At 38.4% G+C, this 12,491-nt stretch overlaps 2 protein-coding genes across 2 annotated transcripts in view; both read left to right on the forward strand.

Moving 5' to 3' along the window:
- Positions 1 to 12,491, forward strand: part of LOC122133856 (ferredoxin-2, mitochondrial-like) — a 104,429-nt gene that overhangs the window by 61,529 nt on the left and 30,409 nt on the right. The window lies entirely within an intron of this gene.
- LOC109069951 (protein lyl-1-like) overlaps positions 1 to 12,491 on the forward strand; it is a 103,008-nt gene that overhangs the window by 45,798 nt on the left and 44,719 nt on the right. The gene's annotated exons all lie outside the window — the stretch shown is intronic.

The following is a 12,491-nucleotide window of genomic DNA, read 5'->3' on the forward strand; positions in this document are numbered from 1 at the left end:
AAAATGGTATTTTTAGTCTCTCTTTTAGTAATGCAATTCTATTTAACCCAGTCAATATAGTAAAAAGTACCTAAAAGTATAGAGCCGAAACCCAAATTTTCTTTTAATAAGCAGCATTTCAAACAAAGGTTATCTTATTATTATTGTTACCTTATAGACTTAAGAATACATCCATTCCAGACAGGGAAGATGCTCACAGTTGAATTTACAACATTTATTGTACCAACAAAACATGTTAAGTACACACACATACATTTAAATAAGAATAAATAAAAAACAATACATTAAAAAAAAAAAAAAAACACAAATTTTCTCCCAAAGATGAACCCGGCTGGCCGATACATGGAGTCCCCTTTCTCTGTGTCAAGGCTGAGTTATACTCGATGGCGTCGAAAGTTAGCGGGTGGCTTGGGGAAATATGGCGTCATCATAGTGTTGCTGGAAGTTAAGCTTTTGAGTCGCGAGAACTATTCACGTGTGAGTGCACAGAGGCGTGCCGCACATCTTAAGAGGCCCCCCCACAAAAGAGCGAGATGGGCCCTCCACCAGCAGTGATGGAGTGTGTATGAAAAGTTGTGTGCACCTGCTGAGGTGGCACTACTGAGTCTGTCTACCATTTACATAACTGATTTATCAGTCATGAATATGGTGAATTATCAAATCAAGTCAAGTCAGAAGTCTACTTTATTGTCAATTCTTCCACATGTACAGATACATACATACAGAGAATGTCCAATTGTGTTACTCTCAGACCCCGGTTGCATACAGACAACACTAACAGTAGAGCCTAAAAATCTGAATCAAATATATAATATAAAGATACAACTATACAATAAGGGAATGTAAAAAAAGACATAATAAAAATAAAAATAAAGTTAAATAAAAACGGCGCCAAGGCACATGGCTTGATGGGGGGTGCATACAAAGTGAACAAACAGTGCAGATAAAAGATTTTTGAGTGATGAAAAAAAAAACATTAGTCTGATTAAAGTGACAGGGGCTCCAAGAGCGGTTATTTTATTTAAACTGACTGATGAGGTGAGCAGAATGGCGTCAGTTCGTGTGAATGAGGTAGTGAGCAGATGCTGCAGACCAAAGTGACTGGTGCATGTCATGCATTATGTTAGTGGGAGAGTTGGAAGGACCTGGAGATGTGGGATCTGGGGGTTCATAGTTCCGGTGGTGCCTGGGTCAGAAGAGGGATGGGGGAGACAGGTCAGGAGGCGAGTTCAACTTCCTGACAGCCTGATGGATGAAGCTGTCCTTCAGTCTCTACTGGTCCTAGCCTGGGAGACTCATGGTCTCACTCCCTGATGGCAGCAGACTGAAAGAAGCTGTGTGACAGTGAAGTGGGATCACCTGCGATGCAGAGGCTGCAGGTGAGATGGGTTCCATTAATGTTCTGGAGGGGAGGGGAGAGAGACACCGATGATCTTCTCAGCTGCTCTCACTATGCGTTGCAGAGTCTTCCGAGCAGGGGCCGTTGCAGAAGCGCCATACCACACAGTGAGGGATCACCTGCAATGCAGAGGGCTGGTGCCTCTGTAGAAGGTGTACATGATGGGGGCTGGGGCTCTGGCTCTCCTCAGTTCTGGGAGGAAAGTAGAGATACTGCTGTAATTTCTTGGCCAGTGCTGGGTGTTGTCGGTCCAGGAGGTCGTGCCAAATTAAGAATAACTATATGTGCTACATTTTGAGAAACATTATCTTTCAATAGGGGGGGAGAGCAGGCTGAAAGGTACCATTTTAAAATATGTTTAAAGACCATGTTGTAGACAGAGATATAATGATATTGGCCTACCACTGTGGCCAGTAACTTTCAGAAGTGTGGTCTATCAATACCAGGTGGTATTTGTAGAAATGTGAAAGGCTTCAGTATAATTTCAATTTGGAACATAAGATGCACATTTATTGCTTCGACCCTGTGGGTTGGGACAAATGTAACACACGAAGTTGGGTCAAAGTAACACAACAATATAAGGTAGATTTTTTACTGTTACTCTTATTTTTATTAAGTATACCTGATATTACCTTGTTAATATGTAACTGCAAACATATTCTGTCACTATTTTTTGCAAAAATTATTAAATTATATTTCCTTATTTTCATTTCAATTTAAGTTTCATCAGTATATCAAAAAATCCGACTGTACAAACTTGAGATTGTTTGAAAATATTTTATTAGCAATTTTAATTTATTTTTATATAAAAAATTAAACAACGACAATGGTATTTAATTACATTAGCATAATATAAATTCTAAACATAATGTAACAGTATTAGGCCTATTCATGTTTCCATCAGTTGTTTTATGCATAAAATCCAAAATGTGCATTAAAACATCTGGAAACACTAAATTCATAGGTGGAGTGTAAAAGCTAAAGGTGTAAGCTAAGGTATAAAAACTAAATATAACTAAGGTAAATCACGGCGATACTGTAGCAAGCTGCCCAGAGGAAGTGATGTTCCTCTATATTCAAGCATCCCTCTCACGCAAACATCTGGATAAAACCAGATCTCTATCTGTCTTTCAGCCCTCACTCTTGACATATTCTTTTGGTATAATATGACATAAACATTTTTATAAATGATGCATGACACAGAGAGATTCACATGATATGGCATGCACGGAACAAAATAAATACTTCTTGTCACTGTGGCGGGACAAAAGTAACAATTGTTACCGTCCGGCAGAAATCTGACATTTAAACCTGCTACTTATACTGAAAAACTCTGAAAATGCTAACTTTAGGATGTGTTAAAGCACTAAACAACCTGTAGATTGATCATTACTGTGACATATGAAACAAGAAAAACAACAAATTCGATTTCAAAAAAATTACCTCTTCAATAATTTACTTGTACTCGAAAAACAGCTTTACTGACCTAACTGACCTATGGTGCTGCGTTTGGTCGTACTCATCATCACGTTGTGTCAGTGTCGATGCGCTTGCTTAGACCTTTGTTGGCGGAAGTAAACAGTAGAAGTGTGTTCAAAGCGTAGAAAAGACAGTGTACAGAAATACCCTTTGAGAAAAGCAGTTAAATCAGCGGAAGTTAAAGCAGATGGTTAGTAAAACCGTGGCGGTCGGCAACCTCCTGTTAAGCCCTCCTGGGTGTGAAGACCCGAAGGTGTAAGACCATCGACTCTGCGTCGAGACTCCACGGGCAGCAGGGACACCAGCAAGGGTTATAGTATTGTTTTAATTACTCCGTTCCGGATTTGTATAACTAATTCTTATGTGTTTCCAGATCCCTACTATCCACTACCACTCGCAAACCAGCATCACACAATGTAGGCAGGCGCAATCCTAACAACCTGCACACTTTGCCTATGTCTGCTTATACACTACTTTCTTTCTATTGGTCTCTGGAATTGCCGGTCTACTGTAAACAAAGCCGATTTCATTACTTTCCTAGTATAAGTCATTCAAAGTTGCAATCTCACGGCCCTGACCTTAGAGACCTGGATCAAACCAGAGGACACTGCTACCTGCAGCCCTCTCAATAATTTCTCATTTCCCACTCCCCGTTTGACTGGAAGAGGTGGAGGAACTGGTCTGCTCATCTCTAATGATTGGAAATTTAATCATTTACCATCTTTGGGTATCAACAGTTCCTTTGAATCTCATTCCGTTACTGTTACCTAGCCTCTTAAAAATACATTTTGCTTGTAGTTGTCCTGCTCGACCTCCAGGACCACTAGGTAACTTTTTGGATGAATTAGATGTGCTGCTCTCAACCCAACTCCTGAGGAGTGGTACTCCTAGTTATGCTTGGAGATTTCAACATCCACCTAGATAAACCTCTATCTGCTGACTTCCACTCTGCTTGCCTCTTTGATCTCAACCCGAGTGTCAGCTACTGCTGCACAAATCAGGCTACCAACTGGACCTTGTTACACCGCGACACTGCTCCACTGATCATGTACTGGTAACTCCACTGCACACCTCAGATCACTTCCTCCTCACTCTTAACCTCAACATGGTTCCTGGCTTGCATCATTTACCCCTCCACATGTCATCTTTCGGCGTAACCTCGCTCACTCTCACCTCCCGGCTATCTGTGGTTCATCTTAAGCTTCCTTCCCACAAACTTCAGTAGCATCTTTTGATGCTAACAGTGCTCTGATACTTCTGCTCCACTCTTACATCTTGTTTAGACACACTGTTGCCTGTCTTCCAGGCCAGCCCGTACCACTTGCCGTTATCTGATGTTCTCTGCCGAACACCGTTCTAAGCCAGAGCTGCTAGACGGGTGTAAAGGCGCTTAAATCAAAAACCACTACTGACCTTAATGTGTATCAGTCACTCCTCTTCCTTCTCTGCTAATGTCTCCACTGCTAAAAGACATACTACATAACAAATTAACAATTCGTCTAACTCTCGCATGCTTTTAAAACATTTTCCTAAACTCCTTTGTCCTCCTCCTCCCCCCTCCTGCTTCATCTCTAACTAGCTGGCTTGACTTTACCCGCGTTTTTCATTAATAAAATTCAAAACATCAGTTACACAATTTTCCACACCACAATCCGTAAAGCACATCTCACAAACAAACATACACTTATTAACATCCTTCTCTTCACTCTCTGAGGCAGAGATCTCAAACTCATCCTTTCTAATCATCCTACTACTTGTCCACTTGATCCTATTCCATCTCATCTCCCTTCAAGCCATTTCTCCTGCAGCTGTACCTGCACTCACTCACATCATTAACACATCCCTTCATACAGGTGTTTCCCTCATCATTTAGACAGGTCATTTATAACTCCATCCTTAAACCCACCCTCAACCCCATCTCTTTTTTAAGAAGGCACAGACCAGTTCCCACTTCTTCCTTTAGATTTTAAAGCTGCTTGAACAGGCTGTATTCAATAAGTCTCTACCTTTCTCACACAGAACAACCTCCTTGACAACTTAATAATCTAGCTTCAGAGTGGACATTCAACTGGAACTGCCTTGCTCTCAGTTGTTGAAGCCCTAAGACTGGCAGGGGCCCGGAATCCAAATCTTCAATACTTATCTTGCTTGATCTGTCTGCTGCTTTTTGACACGGTTAACCACCAGATCCTCCCTGTCAACCCCCTACTGACAAAAGGAGCATCTCAGGAACCGCCTCCAGTGGTTTGAGTCTTACCTCTCAGATAGGTCCTTCAAAGTATCTTGGAGAGGTGACTGTCCCAAGTCCTGGCAATCTAACTACTGGGGTGCCTCAGGGCTCAGTTCTTGGCCATAATACTCTGTCTACATGGCATCATTAGGTTCTGTCATTCAGAAACATGGCTTTTCATACCATTGCTATGCTGATGACCTCGCTCTACCTCTCATTCCATCCTGATGATCCAGCCGGTAGCTACTTTCGCATCTCGAAGCTTGTGTCTAACAGGCATTTCTTGCTGGATGAAGGACCATCACCTTCAACTCAACCTTGCCAAGACAAGGCTTCTACTTGTGGTTCCCAGCAAACCCATCGTTTCATCACAATTTCACCATCAAGTTAGGCACATCAGCCGTAACTCCTTCAAAACAGCCCATGATTGATGATCAATACTTTCTCAGACCACATTCTTAAAACTGTCCGTTCCTACCCAGATTTGCTTTATTCAACATTAAGAAGATCAGGCCCTTTCTTTGGAACATGCTGCACTCCTTGTTCCAAAGCTCTTGTTCTGTCAGGCTGGACTATTGCAAGCTCTCTTGGCGGTCTTCCAGCCAGTTCTATCAAGCCTTACAATTAATCCAAAGCGGCCAGCAGATTAATTTTTAATGAGCGAAAAAGAATTACGTCACACCTATATCTATCAATTTGCACTGGCTACCAGCTGCTTTCGCATAAAAATTCAAGGCGATGATGTTTGCTACAAAACCACCACTGGCTCTGCACTTGCCCCCACTAAATTCATTACTTCAGACTTATGTGTGCCCTCTAGAAGCTTGTGTTCTGCAAATGAGCATTAAACGTTGTTCATTAAGCACAAAGTCCACTTTTCTGGGACTTTTAAATTAAATGTTTCCCTCCTGGTGGAATGACCTGCCCAACTCAATCCGAGCAGCTGAGTCATAGCCATCTTCAAGAATCGACTTAAAAACACATCTCTTCCATCTTTGTGACCCTCTAACTTTTTCATTTACTATTCTAATTCTATTAAAAAAAAAAAAAAAAAAAAAAAAAAAATGTAACTACCTTTCTAATCTTTTTGTATCCTATCTATTTTTTCTTTTCATTTATTATACAATTATAAAAGACCTCTATCACTAGCTTGCTCTATTCTTTTTCTATTCTATCTGTTTTCTTTTTATTTATTATATTATTTAAAAGCCCTTACTTTCATTATACTGTGTTTAGGCTAACTGAACTGTTATACTTATATATGTGCTCTTTTTATTTGTTTTGATTGCTTCCATTGTCCTCATTTATGGTAAGCTTTGGATAAAAGCGTCTGCTAAATGACTAAATGTAAATAAGTATAACTGCGAGGAAGCGATAGCTGAAATCCGTGATGGCCTATAGTTCGTGGGGTTGCGTGTTGAACATTCTGTCATAAAGCTTGAAAATGCAAATACAGTAAGAGGCTCTGAAAAAAAAACACTGTTACTTTCCTCCCACGTTGCTGAACCAGCTCTCCCCTACATTTACCAACTTTTGCAATTAACTTATTCTTTTTATTAACTGGGTGTGCTTCTATTTACTAACCTAACCACAAACAACCAAAAAACTCTACTGAATCCTCGCTCTCCGGCGTTTTAGCATCACACTGTCTTGACTGCAGCTTACTGTCAATGTTGCGAATCAAACACTTAGAGCTAAACTGGGCAGTCTTCTTTCTTGTAACATTGTGCACCGGAGAAATGTCTTGATCATTTTCAATTTACCGAGCGAGCGATTAATTGCATGACCAATATCTGGTGACAAATCAGCAGTGAATCACTGAAGCGTTTGCCATTAAAGAGCAGAAGAGCAGCAGGATGAGGGCACAGAAACATAGAAATATATTTCACTTAAATCATTAACAGATTAACAAACAAGAAAGGAAACAAAAATTGTGCTATTCTATTCTCTGTAGCGATCTAAAGTTCCGCATTAAAGAGATATGAGGAGGAAAAGCAGTTCTATTTTGCAAAAAGTTTAAAGATTTCTTTTCATTATTTCTTTATTATTATTATTTTGCCAAAGGCTTTACAGTGATGAATGATGTCTTGCTGGCGAAATAAACTAAGCGTTAATTTATCTAAATAAATTACTAATAACAGTTTGGAAAACAATGCAGTGATAGCACTGGCACCTCATGCACACAACATTTCAACTCCCTTGACATACGCCCAGCTGTTCATTATCAAAACAAAACAAGCACATACAAACAAACATTAAAGTTACAATGCTCAATTGAAACAGTCTGTTGTTGTGTTCATGAAACATCACTGTGCTGTTATAGCTTTGAAGGATGATGATTCTGCGTGAATATCTGAGCTAGTGTAATAATATTATTTTAGCATCAAATATGTTGTGAATATGGAAACATTTGGATATGCTTTAGTTGCCTTTAATTTTTGCTTTGGCTTGACGTTTATATATAACTTCAATAGCCTACTGTTAAATACAGAGAGGGATTTGTTGTGGGGAAGGGAATAAAATAATCAAAATCGACATATATTTTTTTCCTCAAAACACAGTGTATACAAGTAGGGTTCTTTTATCCATGCAACAAACATTTTAAATATCTTATAAAATCTTTATGTCTTTAAAGCTTTTACCGTTTTTGTTGTTGTTGTTTTTTTAAACATCTGGCCAAAATCAGAAAATATTATGCTGGTTATGACTATGGCGGAAATTTAGGCTAAAGGCTCTCTTACGTGTTTTTGGCTATGGCCAATGGCTGGCTAACATTTTCTCTCAAACCGGTTTCTGAGCGGTGAAAGCATGAACTGAAACCGGTAAAATGCGATTCACTTTCCGGAGTGGACCCGATTTTTTTCTCTCTCTTGATTTTAAGCCTGCTTAAAGCATACTGGAAACCCCATACGGAAAAAAAATAAAATGGTGACACTTGAATTTGTTTAATAGTTCCTACTATACTGTGTGCGATATTTCTAAATCTTGGCAGAATTTAGTTGAATTAAATCAGCGAACGAATTATTATATCATCGCGCTGAATTTACTTAAAAGGGGAACAAGTTAAGTTGTGTGCCGCGATTTAGTAAAGCAATTAACGAATTATATTGATAGCAACTTTACTTTTTTTCCTGCATGCCAAATGTGGGCTCCGCCGTGAGCACTTTAAGTGCCAAAATATCACTTCGAATTAGTAATGGAATTAGTTTGAAGTCTATGACCAGTGAAGTGTGAGAAAAAATGATTTTCCCTGGTTGTTGTTTTAGAACATTAAGCCGGCTCCATACTACTGCTGCGCTCACATCTTGCATCTTTGCAGTGTCTGAAGGCAGTGCCTTTTAGAATGTCTGTGGGGCCCCACAAAGAAGTGTATGTAAAGGGTGTCCCATAAGCCACCTTAATAGTTTAGATTGTTTTTAAGTTTTGTACATAAAAAGAAATTGTGAATTCATCAACTCATTCATCACAAGACTGCATGATCAGCAGAATGGCCCGAAAGTATAAATCCGCTTAACTTTGTTTGTTGTAAGATCTTCTAAATAAATAATACGCGGTGGGGCTTGAGGAAGTGTCGGTTCGCGTCTGCGCGGTGAGACACAGGAAACAAAGCCTGCAAAATAATAATAATATGACTATCACGAGACAAAAAAAGCGTTATAACATTTTTGTTTCGTCTCGTTTTAGTCAACGAAAATAGGCATTTAGCATAGTTTTTATTTTGTAAACCACATTTAGTCTGGTTTTTATTCGTCAACAATGTGCATTATACATTTATTATAGTCATCATCCACATGACCAGCATTTACCTTACCTCTCGTCATTTTAGATCACATGGTAAAGGTTCATTGGCGGCGATATTTGTCCATGTTTCGTTGGCGAAAGCAACACTAGTCAGCAGCAGGAAGCATGAAGTGCTCTAAAACTTCCTGGTATACGGCTGCGTTGACCTTGGACCTCAGAAAAGCCACAGTGGACCAGCACCAGCAGATGACATGGCACATAAACCATCGCGGCTGTGGAAACTTTACTGGACCTCAACGGCGTGGATTGTGTGCCTCTCCTCTCTTCCTCCAGACTCTGGGACCCCTGATATCCAAAGGAAATGCAAATTTTGCACTCATCAGAGAACATAATAACTTTGGACCACTCCAGCACCAGTCAGTTCTTTTTGAAGCGAGGCAGCTTCTGGCGCTGTCTGTTGTTCAAGAGTGGCTTGACACAAGAATCGACAGCAAGTATATCTTGTCACGTCTGATACGTCGGTTCTTGAAGCACTGACTCCAGCTGCAGTCCCTCTTTGTGAATCTCCCCACACATTTTGAATGGGTTTGGAACACAATCCTCTCCAGTGTGGTTATCCCATTGCTTGTACACTTTTTTCTATCATCTTTTTCCCTTCCCTTCGCCTCTCTATTAAATGTGCTTGGACCTGGGGAAGCTCTGAACAGCCAGCCTCTTTTACCAATGACCTTTTGTGTCTTAACCTCCTTGTGCAAGGTGTCAATGGTGGTCTTTTTGGGCAACTGTCAAAGTCAGCAGTCTTCCCCATGACTGTGTAGCCTACAGAGAACTAGACTGAGACCATTTAAAAAGGCTTTGCAGGTGTTTTGAGTTAATTAGCTGATTAGAGTGTGGCACCAGGTTTCTTCAATATTGAACCTTTCACTAATATTCTAATTTTCTGAGATACTGAACTTAGAGTTTTCCTTAGTTGTCAGTTATAATCATCAAAATTAAAGAAAGAAACATTTGAAATATATCAGTCTGTATTGTAATGAATGAATATAATACACAAGTTTCTCTTTTGAATGGAATTAGTGAAATAAATCAACTTTTGATGATATTCTAATTAAATGACCAGCACCTGTATGTGTGTGTATATATATATACACTACCATTCAAAGTTTAAGGATCGAAACTAAGACTTGTAGCGTGTTTTAAAGAAGTCTCTTCTGCTCATCGAGGCTGCATTAATTTGGTCAAAAATACAGAAAAAAACAGTAATATTGTAAGATGTTATTACATTATAAAATAATGGTTTCTATTTTAATATCCTTTAAATATTATTTATTTTTGTGATTGCAAAGCCTGATTTCCATCAGCCATTGCCTCCAGTATGAAGCTGTCACATTGATCCTTCAAGAAATCATTCTAATCATGGCTGATTATATAGAGATTATCAATGTTGGCAACAGTTATTATACGCTATATTATATATATATATTTTTCTTTTTTTGGAAACTGCGATACTTTTTGTCAGGATTCTTTGATGAATACAAAAGTCAAGAGAAACAGAAGGTTATTCAAATAACAAAATCTTCCTAACAAATAAATTTTTGCTTTTCACTTCTATCAATTAACAACACAGCCTTGTGGAATAGAAGTTTTAATTTTTTCGAAAAGAAAGAATAAAACTGTTACTGACCAACAAACTTTTGAACTGTAGTGTACAGTATATTGTTAGAAAATATTTCTGTTTTAAATAAAGGCTTTTCTTTGACTATTTTATTCTATCAAAGAATCCTGAAAAAAAAGTATCACAGGGTTCCAAAAAAAATATTAAGCAGGCAACAAACGGTGCCCAACATTGATAATTCTAATAATAAATCAGCATATTAGAATGATTTCTGAAGGATCATGCGACACTGAAGACTGGAGTAATGATGCTGAAATTCAGCTTTGCATCCACATAAATAAATTAGATTTTAATGTATATCAAAATAGAAAAACGTTATTTTACATCATAATAATATTTTACAATATTATATTTTTTTCCTGTATTTTTGATTAAAAAATGCAGCCTTGATGAGCATAAGAAACTCCTGTAAAAACATTCAAAATCGTTCTGATCCCAAACTTTTGAACGATAGTGTGTGTGTGGTATGTATGTATATTATATATATAGATATATATATATATTATAATATCTATATATATATATATATTTACCTATTAATAATTTTTTATCAGTCATTCTATTATTACCCCAGTGGACAAAGACATGTATGAGCCCATTGCGATCAGTATGAATGAAGCCTTAAATCAAAACTAGACATGAAATGTATTTATTTATTCATCTTCTGTCCTTATAAAACCTCTCGTCAGGTTTCATCACGGCCAAACCCCATTTAACCAAGCACCCTGATGATCATAGTTTCATTTCTATAAATAATCATCCAAAGCTTCAATTCTGGCAAATGATGGCAGAAGTGTGTATGTGTGTGTGTGTATGTGTGTGTGTGTGTGTGTGTGTATGTGTGTGTGTGTGTGGGTGTGTGTGAGACATGTCTGTCTCATTGCCGTGGCTTCATGAGCGGCGTGTGGTTTGGTGTGTACGGTTCTCTGAAGCGTGTGGTGTGTGTGTGTGTGTGTGATGGCAGCGAGTGTTTTTACGGTAAACAGGGGAAAACTGAGCTGAATTGTGTTTTCCCAAGTAGTGTGCAAATAGAGCAGCCCCTCTGCAAACCCCCACAGATCTGACACACGGAAATCACTACAAACATCTGCGTGCAGCCTTTAGCAACAGAGTGAAGAACTACGAACACAAAACAAAAGACTTAAACACATTAGGTTCAGGGCCGTGTTTAGTCTACTGGGGGCCCCAGGCAAAATATAGGAACACACCCAGATCAACCTTGAGGTTCCTTTTTTGTTGTGATGCAGTGATGCCCCATAGTTGTGTCTAGTGTTTCTACATTTGTTATGTACTTGTTATAATGGCTTCCTTTCCTGTTGTAGACTATGAAATAGCATTTGATTTACAGTTGAGATACAGGTTTTCACAAAAACTAAATAAATTATAAAATTATAATCATCATAATTTAAACTATTTTTAAGAAAAGAGATGAGTCAGAAGTATAAATTATTAAATTAAATTAAAACGGGGATATGTGGGTGGATTTTCACATTGGTCTGAACAAAAGCCACAGACGGGATTATTGAAAATGAACATTCGTTCTCTGCCAGCAGGAGGCGCTTTTGGAACGTCAGAAATATAGCGCCCATAAACACTACTTTATCAGATAAAATGAAAATGCCATTGAAACTTTTCTGAAGACAGTCGATTTCCTTCAGAGTTTCATACATATAAAAACTTGAATAAGTGAGAATGAGAAAAGTGTGAAAAACATAGCCTATATTTTTCTCTATAAAGAATCTTTTATGGAATCTAAAGTTTCAATAGATGTTAAATGATCTTCATGGAGCCATCATTGCCAGTAAAGAACCTGCTCTTCCCTACACACACACACACACATTTGTTTTCTATTTTATTATCATTAAATTGAACTAATGATGTTTTCTGTCCCTAACCCTCACCAAATCTTCCCTCAGTTACGTGACTCAAACTTCAAACTTCAAACTTCATAATCTTGGAATTGTGTG

This window comes from Cyprinus carpio, chromosome B6, assembly GCF_018340385.1.
Source record: "Cyprinus carpio isolate SPL01 chromosome B6, ASM1834038v1, whole genome shotgun sequence".
Taxonomy (NCBI): Eukaryota; Metazoa; Chordata; class Actinopteri; order Cypriniformes; family Cyprinidae; genus Cyprinus; species Cyprinus carpio.